Source organism: Electrophorus electricus, unplaced genomic scaffold (assembly GCF_041902795.1).
Source record: "Electrophorus electricus isolate QZ-2024a unplaced genomic scaffold, ASM4190279v1 Scaffold47, whole genome shotgun sequence".
In the NCBI taxonomy this organism is placed as follows: Eukaryota; Metazoa; Chordata; class Actinopteri; order Gymnotiformes; family Gymnotidae; genus Electrophorus; species Electrophorus electricus.
In genome coordinates this window covers 607887-620132 of record NW_027658765.1, presented here as the reverse complement: position 1 = coordinate 620132, position 12246 = coordinate 607887, and the positions used below count along the sequence as shown (strand labels likewise).

General features: G+C 40.3%; 1 long non-coding RNA gene across 1 annotated transcript; it reads left to right on the top strand.

Annotated features, from left to right (window-relative positions):
* Window positions 1-408: 408 nt before the first annotated feature.
* On the top strand, window positions 409-741 carry LOC145656106 (uncharacterized). Its single transcript, XR_014121851.1, has 3 exons — window positions 409-442; window positions 553-596; window positions 682-741. It is a non-coding gene; the product is annotated as an uncharacterized LOC145656106 (long non-coding RNA).
* Window positions 742-12246: the final 11505 nt, after the last annotated feature.

The window sequence follows — 12246 nt, the reverse complement described above, 5'->3', positions numbered from 1 at the left end:
ACGAGCTGGTGGCTGGGACTTCCTCTGAGAAAAACACGTGAGTTTGTTTTTTTTCCTCTCTCTGACCCACCATCTTGTCATCAAGGTCAAAGTCAGCACTGCTGTGTCTGTATTGTGATTACATTTATGGTGTCGGGCCATTTATGGTTTAAATGACAAACCAGGCACCCAGAAGTATAGAAACCAAGCCTTAAGTGAAGTAGATATTGTGCATGAATGGATAACCATTTGAATTTTCCGCAAAATCAGCTCAGAAATATGGCAAGTATTTCTTTGAATACTATGCCCATATGTTCAGATGATTTTAACAACATTGTGCTGTTGTAGAAATTGGGACCTGATGGCTTTAGCGATGTTTCCACAGATGGAAGAACCTGTTAGAAAAGACCATCTCCTCGGCCTCTGGAGGCATTGAAGCCACCGAGCAAGGATCAACAGCTCCGTAAGTACTCAGGATTTTGAAAGTTTTCTAATGCTGCTGTAATGCTGTTAAGAGAAGGCAGAATTTCAAAGATGCACTTACAATGATTGGACTCCTGACATCTCCTCTAGGTCTGCGGTTCTACGGTTGCATGGTAATCATGTCGGTCGTCTAGGTAAGCCCATGTTTGTTTTTGTTTGTATACAATGTCATAGGATTTGCTCTCTGTGGTACTTATGGCTGATGCCTTTGGTCCCTAGATGGCTCCCTAACAGAAGAGTCTGGTTCTATAGAGAGAGATTCACAGAGTGATGATGAAAATGTTCTCACACCTACTATCCCAATTGACCAATCAGAAGCCTACATGCATACTGGTGGGCAGGGTTATGTGGGAGGACAAGCTAAAGTGGCTGATGCTGCTTTTCAAGATGGTAAGAATTTGTTACACTCCGTTACACAGTCATTGTTGCACTATGATCGTTAAACAGTATATTTCTGGTGGTGGTGGTGTTTTTATAAATAGAATTTTAGCAGGCTCAGATATTTACCAACTTTTTTGCACCCTTTGTGTTCTGCCAGTCAGGACACTAAGACTGTTGATCCTTGGATCCTTGGATCCTTTAGAGGCTGCCAGTCAGAAGCAGAAAGTGACATCATTGTCCTCACAGCAAGAAGGGCAGGAGATGCCTTGCAAGTCACCAAAAGGCCGTTCACACCTGGAGATGCTGAGGCATGAAACGAGGCCCTGCCAATCACGAGCAAGCATACGGCAGCGCATGATAAAAAATGTGGATGGAATCTTCCAAAGAATGGAGGGACTGATGAAAAACCTGCATCAGCTTAGGGTAAAGTGGATATATTACTCACTCTCTCTCAAACACACACACACACACACACACACACACACACAAACACACACACTATCATTGCAGCTAGCTAGCACTTTCATGTTATGTTTTAAAAGAATGGCTTTGTGCACTTGTGAGATCCTGGTTAACTCCTTGTTTTCATTTTCATAGGAGATTGAAGCAGACCAGTGTAGACTGCTCACAATGGTGAGAAAAAAGTCACCTGTCAGTCAGTTCAGATGACACCATCCATGGGTCTTCCTCCATTATCAGGACACCATCTATTTATCTTGGGTCCAGCGATGGTAAGTGTGTCAAAGAAGCAATTTATAAATACTGGGGCTAAACCTGTTTAATGCTGTAGCATAATTCTTTTTGATTGTACCAAACAAAAAGAACTAATCTGGAATCACTGGGATAATTTGGGGTTGAGTTTAAATGGAGCACACAGTTGAATATTAAAACATCACCGCAGAGCTTGGGTTTTGCTATTGCCAGACTGAAAACTGGCCTTCAAACCTGTAGCAATTCCTAATTTCAACTTTAAGAATTTTATGTATGTATTTGAATAATGTTTAGTATTGATTTTGGAGTTGATGTAATTATGTTGCTTATGGTGTACTACCCCTGCAGACTGTGACAATTGTATGGTCATCTTTCCAACCTGTTTAGGTAACAAAGAAGGGCCAACAGAACCAGCTCAGCCCGAGATCCATTCTACAGGATTCTGATTTATTACACGAGACATTGTAAAGAGTTTTACTTACACATTTGAAACATGAACACACACAATAAGGGTGTGGCATTCCTGCCATTTCATACATCCGGTGTAGCTCTTTACTAGAATCCCAGCATGCCTTTCTCCTGGGAGAAACCTGCAAATATTGTATTGTCTGCAACTGAGAAGAGAGAGACAGGACAGACGAACCTTCAGCACATGCACCGAGTTGGAATAAAAAGCATTCAAATGAAAGTCCAGATATGTGAGGTGTTTTTTTTTATCAGGTAAAGCTAAAGTTGGAACAAGGGAACTGAGGTGACAGTTTAAAAAAAAAATTAGTCAGTGAAGATGAAGAAATGGAACTAAAATGAGACTGAAAATGTATGGCTGAGGAAATGAATCTGCCCACTAAAGGGACCCCCCCCCCCAAGCACTTTGCCCAATACATGTATGTTAATACTCACTCACGCCATCAGTGACAAACTGGCAATCCAACAGGTGCCATTTTGCTCGAGAACCCATAATGTGCCCATGTCAACTTGAGGCAAGATGGTGGTCTTCATCTCTCTTCGCCTTATGGAATGTGTGGATGGGTGACTTAAACAAATTCAGGTTCTTTTGCACTGGGACCCCTGCAAGACACATGGGCTCCAAGAGGGTATTTTGCATTAATATCATCATATGTCTATGTTGTATCCTTTATTTTATAAATTAACACTATGCGAGAGCAAAGAATAAAGAGTGTGGAAGGAGTTTATTTTATTTCTTTAAGCGTTCTACAGAATAGAAAATAAAGGTTTGGCCTCTCTTTACGCACAATGGATAAGGCAGGGCTTACTGGGATTGCCATTGTGTTGTGGCAAGACATCATCTTCACTGCTCATTACTGTATACTTATTTGTGCAGCCCTGTTCTGGACTGACTCCTGTCAACATTGCAGGGGACAAAAAGGAACATATTTGTTGTCTGATATCATGTCATTATCGATGAAGAGGCACATTCTGTGTAGTGTAAATACTGTGAAGCTCGTCCCTCACCTCTTGAAATGGCTCAGTGATGCCAGGGTTGGTTTTTGACATATGAAAGGATTTATACTTTGATCTGTTAAGATGTTGGTAGAAGTGGCTCCTTTACACTGACTCCAGTTTGGCCTTTGTTGTATAATGGCTAATGTTATGGTTCAAAAAAGAATGAAATAGTCTAAGATCAGTGTTAAGGACTAAGGATTATGGTACTAATGTTTTAATTTAGGATTAGTGAAGAAATCAGTATTTGGTGGAATATCTCAGATTTTGATTGCAGCTTGTTCATGCATCTTGAGGTGTTCTCCACCAGTCTTTCACATTGCTTGTTAAATAAGCTTTGATTACCTAATCAGAATCTCATTAAATACAAAGAGCTGTACATGTGGTGGAATTCAACAGACTGTGGAATTGAAATCATTGCCAAACGCAGAGATACTAATTTGGACTGATCTCTTAATTTTCTTCGAGAGTTATGTTTTTATATATGAGTTTTTATTTTAAACTTTATCATAAAATGTATGGGGTTATGGTCCCATTCTATTCTGTTCAAATGTAGGCCTACTGTTTTTACAATTCCTGTGAGAAGCGTGTGTGTGTGTGTGTGTGTGTGTGTGTGTGTGTGTGTGTGTGTGTGTGTGTGTGTGTGTGAGAGAGAATCCAAGAGCCCCTATTTGAGATTGATGAGTGGCATGTGTTGGGAGTCTGCCCTCGACAAATAGTATCCTTGACTGTATTATCAGTTTTGTAAACAATCCCTGACAAGTGGGTGAGTGAGAAATGCATGCACATAGACACAGCAGAAAGAGGAGGTCTGTGTTTTTGGCTTCCTAATCAAGTTTGCGTTCCCTTCATATACAGCCAATCAGAGAGAAAGGGACAGACATTTAGAAATAGAAAGTGAGGAAAGTTGTGGTTCTTCATTAAAGGAATTGGATTAAGAGTCACTATTCTTAAGAATGTGTTTAGTACCTACTCAGGCACACACAACAGCTCCTTCAATGACAGTTGCTGCTGTTATTTTAGAGCTGACCACACACACACAGACCCAGGTAAACATACAAACAGCTCACTGACATATTTTTGCTCTCCCCAGAAATAGGGTTGTGTGGTTAAAGGTCATGTAACCATAGAAACGTAGCCCCCACACTGTTCACTGCTCCTGTACCCCCTTATTCATTGCCTTGGTAAGAGCCAAGCTTGGTAACCCTGGAGATGATGGGAGATGGCTGGGGAATGTGTGTGTGTGTGTGTGTGTGTGTGTGTGTGTGTGTGTGTGTGTGTGTGTGTGATGAGACCTTGTGGTGAGTGTGAGAATTGTGAAAGCACTGATTCACAAAGTTGTTGAATGATGGGCCTGTTTTTGTAAATTGCTTCCTTAGGGTGAAACACATTTAATACCTTGAAGGTGAAGTAGTGTGTAATGCTATTTTCTGGTTTGTTCATTATTCTTGCACAGTTCAATTAATAGATGAAGACTACAACCTTTGTTTGAATTTTCAGTGTGTATTCAAGATGTTCATTTTCAAAATGTGACTTAATTTTATACTATCACTGTTCCAGGACATTAATGGATTCATTGAAATATATAAAAAGAGATCTTTATAGATCTCTACATATTATGGTGTTGCTCTGATTTTATATGCACTTGTTCATTCTGAATGAGAACAGATTGTAATGAAATTGTGGGCACTTGTAGCTCACCTTTAAGAGCAGATAGAGCTTTGTGCTGACACCACCAGTCTTTGGTTTGATTAACAGGGAGCGTGTTCACTCTGAGATGTGTTGCTCTGGATTATGGTATTTGCTTTAAAGGTATACTTATTTCTCTTCCTCCCTCAGGTTAGTCCTCCTCCTCTTCAGCCTTCAAAATAGATTCTCTCAGGAGTAAGGTTGAACTGCTGCAGCTGCCGCTGGCTCTATCCTCTAAATCTATCTCAGAGCGCAAAACTCAACTGCGCAGAGCAACAGAACGTTCCAGGGGCGGAGCTGAGGTCCACAAACCCCAGGCACTGGCCCCAGACATGGACAACGAGTCACAGTACTCAGGCTACTCCTACAAGTCCTCCCATTCCCGTAGCTCTCGCAAGCACAGGTGCGTATGCCATTTCCCGACATTCTTCCCTTTTGCCTAAATGTGGGCGGGCATTGATGTTTTGTCTAGAACATACAAATGTGAATGTACACTACTGCAAACACTGAGGGTACCACCGTATCGTTATTTAACGATTATCCATTTTATGTTGCTTTATGTACCAACTTGGAGTATACTGTGTATATAAATGTTTATATACATCTGTGTGCGCGTGCGTGTGTGGTGGTGTTTCAGGGATCGGAGAGACAGGCACCGCTCTAAGAGCAGGGACAGCAGAGGGGACAAATCGGTCACTATCCAGGCTCCTGGAGAGGCCCTGCTGGACACAGAGTCCACACGTGGAGATGATCGAGTCCGTGTTTTCACTTCATACCTCGTCCAGCCTGGAAAACCATTCCACTATAGCTTCAGACCATAAAAAGTCTATAGTGCTTCAAAATATGAATGATTGACTTTTTTTTTTTTTTTTTTTTACTGAAATGTTGGACTGAGCATCTCATGTCTCCTCATGCAGTGTCAGAAATTTTGCTCTAAAATCTCGCAGTACACATATACGCAACACGCGTATAAAAACAACCAATAGGAAACAGCCTGCCATAGCTCACATGCCAACTACAAATAACAGCGGTATAGCGAAATGAGCATGAAGTATGTGGGACACAAAAATATTTTGTGCAGTTGTGGCAGCAGATAGAATGCCTTTTTGATTTCACATTTGTTGTGACAAAAGCACAATATCTTAATGATCTAGCATGATAGTTTCCAGAAAATCTGTAGTCCAATATTGAGAACAACTATCGATGGAGCACTGTGCCATGGAGTTTGGTCAAGGTTTCAGATGCATCGTCTTGTACAGTTTGAAATGCAAAACAATGTTTAAGACTGCTGGAATTGCACAGTGCAAAGGCAGGTTGGGGTGAGTACCAATGTTAGCTGGCATGCTTTTGTTGTAGACTTGATGGCCAATTCATTGTCTTTTTTCCAAGTCAAGCTTCCACACATTCACGCTTGACACTGTAACCTCATCAGCATGGTATGTTACTCTACAAGTCAAGTTTTCAGAACCAGGTGAATGACATCTCAAAACTATTCTTGAACGTCCTTTTTCAGATTTGAATTCCTTACTGAGAAGTTTTAAAGAACTTAGGAGTCATTGTTGAGTTACGAAAAAATGTGTCTGGAGTGTGAATGGCCATCATAACTTGCGTTATTCATCGGAGCCTTGCTCACTAAAGCTGTTATTTTAACTAAGCCTACTCGCTAATTGAGTTACCTAGAGAGGCAAGCTTGTTAAGGTTTAATTCCCGAAGTTTGGGCCCTGCTGTCAGCTTGTATGTCAACACGTAGCCCCCAAGAGAGAGAGTTTCGCCTGGTTTGGGTTCCTACGTGACAGCAAGGATTGTATTTTGCACTCGAAAACTGGAATCAGATTGTGAGCTAAGAAAGGGGGAGAGAGACAAGTACTCATGCATGTGAGCACACAGCTAGACAACATGGAAAAAAGACACCCAACATGCAGCAGGAGTGGCTAAAGCCATACAGAAAACAAGAGTACATGAGAAAGTGTTTTTCATGAATATAGTGGAGTGTTCTGATAACAATTTGGTTTGTTTATTTCATAGAGCTTCAAATATTGCATTGATGGAACCAAATAGACATTTAGGAGGAATTAGCCATACTTGCCATAGGTCCTTCGCCATATGCATTCTTGCATTTTTCTCTTTGCTGTTTTCTGTTATAGTCATAAATTCTACATATATTTATTGAGAAAATCCTTTAAAGAGGCGCATGTCCATCATCACGTTTTATTTGTTTGGCTTTTTTTTTTTGGTTTTACTATTGGAAACAAAATTACTTTTTTTGCATTTGATGTTGATATCATTATGGCAGGCTTTAGTGGAGGTACTGGTGTCTATATTAGATGATTAAATACACAGCACCAGCAGTTCTGAATCTTTGTGTTAAATAATCTATGCTGATTGTCACGATCAGTCCCTTCCATGTTCCGTGTTTTCCATGTCTTGTGTTTTGTTCCGTTCCACGGTTTCATTTTGTCCTCACACTGATTGCGTACACCTGTCCCTCGTTTCTAGTTCATGTATTTAAACCCTGCTGTGTGCCTTGGTCGTGGCTGCCTGTACACGGGCATCTCGTCGTTCCCGGAAGAAGCAGGCTCACGTTTATTTTGATAACGACGAGATCCCAGGTAAGCGTCTACCCGTCTTGACCAACGCTGCAGGGGGGAGCGGCCTGCAGCGCAAGACGTGAAACCACGGAAAGAGGGAGTCCAGGAGGGTGGCCAATCTTGACATTATTACACTCAGGAATTAAAAACTATATATTTTGTAGCATCCCATGAAATGTGATCTTTCACACATAATGAGAGAGGTTGGCAAAGAACTAAAACTCAATTAAATATATCAACTTCCCCTTAAGCCTCTCATATACTCCACATTTAGGAGCAAGCCTACTCCTACACAATAAGCAGTGCGGTATATGAAAAGAGTAGGCGTATCAAATAAACAGAGCAACATGGTTAAGGTCCAGCCAGATATGTAAATGTTTGCCAGAACATCCAGTGTGTGTCTGCCGTTCGGTCAAAACTGGATCAGTCCAGAGGCCGCCCCGTCAGATCTCTTTTGAACAAAACAGTGGTCGAAATGCTGTTGAGAACAGTTTTACAGTTACAACAACAGAAAAAAGACTCAAATATATGCTGGATGGTTTATTCATTAAGGGAGAAAGCTGTCTCTCTTGTGGAGGATTTGCCACAGAGACCTGGGCATGTGGTATGGTCTCTGCACGGTGCCGTCATTACGCTCCAGACCCTCCACTAGAGGAGACAGAAACATCACAGTGGAAATAAAAACAATATAGTCCTGATGATTGGCATATGTGTAGTAGCTTGAGAGTGAAATGTGTGTGTGAGTGTGTGTGAAGGATTACTCCATATATCCCTTTATGTGCTCGACTGTTTCATTAACGGAAGCGAATCCAGGGAGAGAGAAGTCTGGAGGAACGTCCTGCCAGTCAAAGCTAGGCAGACATCTCCCTAGTTCTGGGTGGAGGGAGAGACAGAAAATAATATGACTAACAATTAAACCTGCTGACTTATCACTGCAGGTATAAGTACTTTCCTGGTGGTTTGGTTATGTTTTGGTACATAGCATAGTCAAACTGTTACAAAACAGAATGGACAAATTAACAGGTAGTTGTGTAATCCTGCTGTCTTTACCTGGTTTACTTGGCGTGTAGAAATATGGACAAAGCTCTTGATTGAGGATGTCTTGGACACTCTGTAGTGGAAATGCATGTGAAAATCTCATTAACATGCAGAATGCTATGTATGCACAAATGCTATGTATGCGTGAGTGGCTAAGCCAATGCATGAATTACATGTACAAAGAGTTGCATATTGCAAAGACTTTTGATACGACAAATTCTGTTCTGTCAAGAGTGAGGTGAGGGTTTATTTCTCAGAGATGAAGCTGGTTACATTGCTTATTTGCAGTGTGAGGTTTTACCAATGTGGTTTGGGCGAGGTCAAGTCTAGGGTCACAATACTGCTGCTGAAAGAAGTCTTTAGGCAGGGCATTTGGGGCATACGCCTCTGGGGGCAACTTCCAGAACTCTGAAGGGCATTTTTTAACACAGACCTGCAAACCAACGCACAAACACACAGAGTGAAGGAGATCTTATTTGAGTAGCTAAACACAGTGTTGCTTTTTATATTTCTATCTACACTATTTACACATTGTTCATTGCATGATAGAGCAAAAGGCTCCCAAACCAAGCAGCAAAAGGAGACCCAAGCCCCCAGACTTACAAACTGGCATTCACATACTACATGCTAAACTGTTTTGTAATAAATGAGTCTCATGTGCATATTTCTAAAAGGCTACTGACATACGTGTTTGGTTTCTGTACAATGTCAACAGGACATTTGTGTGGAAATCTCACTTGAGTGGTTGGACACTGGAGACCCTCTAGAATGGCGTCCATTTCTGTCGTTGCTCTGGCACACTTCAGAAGGTCAAAGTAGAGGACGTTTGGTTTGTCACTGAAACACGAGAGGATGCAGGAAACAAATGCAGCTTGACACATGAATATTAGCCAATTAAATAAACAATTTTTATTCAATTTTTTGAGTATGTGTATCAGGATTCAGTGCTGGAGAGTCACACCACTACCCAGCTAAGTGTTCTTTCTTCGAGGGTGAATTGGACTGGGGTAACCAATAAACTCTGCAGTGTTGTGACACTCCTAGACCTGAGTTTGGACCCCTTGGTTTAGAGACAATCATTAAACACAAGTGATTTGATTGGTTCCACTTGTTGCTGTGCAGTGCCAATCATGAAAATCTTAAAGCTAAAGTCTAACCCATCTTGTCTTGTTGATGTTTCATGTTTCCACATGATTTGCACCTGCACAGCTCCATTGTAACCCTAGTCCGACTCACTAAAGTCCATTCGAAAGAATACTGACGGTGTTCCTTACATACTGGGTGTGCTGTTTTGGTATTCCTGTGAAGATATAAATACTTATCCAGTATGTGAGGGACTTACACATTGACTCCAGCTCCACAAAACATCCCAGTGGAGTTCTGGGGCAACACGACATGACGAGAGTCTCCAAGCAGCCACGCTGTGTTAGAACCTCCGTTAGAAGGATATCTCACAAGCCATACATGGGTAAAAGACCTTCCGCTTGAGCCCACAATAATAATGATTTTTTTTCCCCCATGAAAGTGTAGTTGGAAATGTTTCTTACCCAGGGAGCGAATAAGAATATAGGTGACAATGGCAGCCACAAAAATAATACAGCAGATAATGTCTGCACATCTCCTGAACAAAAACAAGAAATATTATTACACATTGCATGATTTAAATTATGTATTAAAGTTATTTAGCTAAGTGAAATAACTTTATAGTCTTAGTCTAGATCTATGGCCTTAGTATAGTTCTTGTATAGCGTTAATAACAGACATTCTGTGATCCATGATGTGTAGAGCTTTAAATGGTTTTTTAAAGTCAGCTGATGTGGAGGAGTAAATCGGAGAAGCACTGAGAGATTGCCGGACTCGCCTCTTGTTAACTGGTCGCCTGAAAATGGGCTCATACGGAGGAGGTTCCCCTGAGAAGATAGAATTGAAGAATATATATATTCTATAAATTCTAAGTATATACCATTACATTAGAATGAATTTAAACCTTTGAAAAACATATATTCAGTCACGCGTGTCTGAACCTTTGACCGGTACGCTATATTTTGTCTAACACATTTTATATACAGTTGTCATGGAACGCTCCCCTTCACACTAGCCATGTGGTACGGCCCGCCGCGTGCAGTGGGAGTTCATAGTCTTGTTTGTAACCACGCCTGTGTAATTAACGCGCAACTGCACATGGTTTAGTCTTGTAACGTCTGTGTGTTTAAACCGCTGTGGGAGTGTGCATCTTAGTCGGTCAATGCCCATGTTCGTGTTCACATAGTTCGTTATCTGTATTCGTGTTTTATGTTCACTGTTTATGTTGCATATGAGCGCCGGTGTCTTTATCGTGTGTTAATACACGTCTGTCCGTCCTGCTCCTTGTCCAGCGACACTAGGGCCGTTACAACACTTTTCTTTTTTTTTTATGACACCTTCTGCACACATACGCTTTCGATCTGATACACAGTTACAGATCGTACACTATATAAATGTTTTTAATATAAGGTAGACCTACCAAGTACGTAAGAACATTTATTATTTTAACATGAAATGTACAAGCTAGTTTTGTACATTTTTTTTCTTTTTTAACCATTGTATTTGACGTATGGGTTCTCATAAAATCTTTGGCATATGGCTATATCTGGAAAAAACAACAACAACAAAACTCACCGCAATAATCTGGCATGCTGACTACAGTACACTCCCTTGCACTTTCGATAAGCGCCATCACACAGAGTCCGCAATGTGTAATGTTTCAGTAAAAAATAATCTTGCATTCGATAATCTATTCTTATGACGCATCATTCCAGGTTATTGACACATTGTGATGTTGGAAGTCACAGCACGTTCTCGTTCTTAGCTCATCAACAAAGGCAGCTTGGTCACGAGCACCTGCTTTCCATGCTATGGGATGCTCGCGCTCAATTCTCCATGTCCTGTATCGAATATTTAGGCCTATACGATTAAACTGTCCGTGGTTACTGTGCTTTTAACGTACAAAAAAAGCTACACAAATAATAAAATAATCTTTACATAATAATGTAACCTTAGGCTTATCGCCAAGATGTAACCTGTGAGGCTAAGTGACAACGTCTCCCGTCCCCTACCTAAACTACGTCTACACTGACTATGAGAATAGTAGTATAGTATAGTAGTTCAAGAGTATAGTAGTGATATGTGATAACAATTTGATTTGTTTATTTTAAAGACTTTCTAAAGTTGCATGTATATAACCAAACAGGCAATTTACATGAGTTTGCCATCCCAATACTTTAAATTTTTACAGTAAATATATTCAACATTATATTATGGGTACAAGGAAAAGTGATATGTAGTGAACCAAATAGATATTTAACAGGCTTTTGCCATCCTATTACTCCAAATTCCTACAGTAAAAATGACTGAAAGTCATTCATGAGTACAAGAGAAACTGTATTTCAAGAATTTAATGAAGTGATTTGATAACAATTTGATTTGTGCATTTCACTCAGCTTCATGTAGTGATATATAGTGAACTGAATAGACATTTCACAGGATATTGCCATCCTATTACTCTAAATTCCTACTGTAAAAATGACTGAAAGTCATACCACAGGTACATAAGATAGTGTATATCAAGAATTTAGTGGAGTGATCTGATAACAATTTGATTTGATTTATTTATAGAGCTTCAATTATTACATATATGGAACTGAATAGACATTCGACAGAATTTTGCTACTCCATTATTCCAAATTCCTGCAGTAAAAATGACTGAAAGTCATATCATGGGTACAGGAGGAAGTTTATTTCAAGTACGTAGTGGAGTGATTTTATAACAATTTGAATTGTGTATTTTATAGATCTTCGAGTAGTGATATATGTTGAACTGAACAGATGTTTAAGAGGATTTTGCCATCCTATTACTCAAGCTTCCTACAGTAAAACA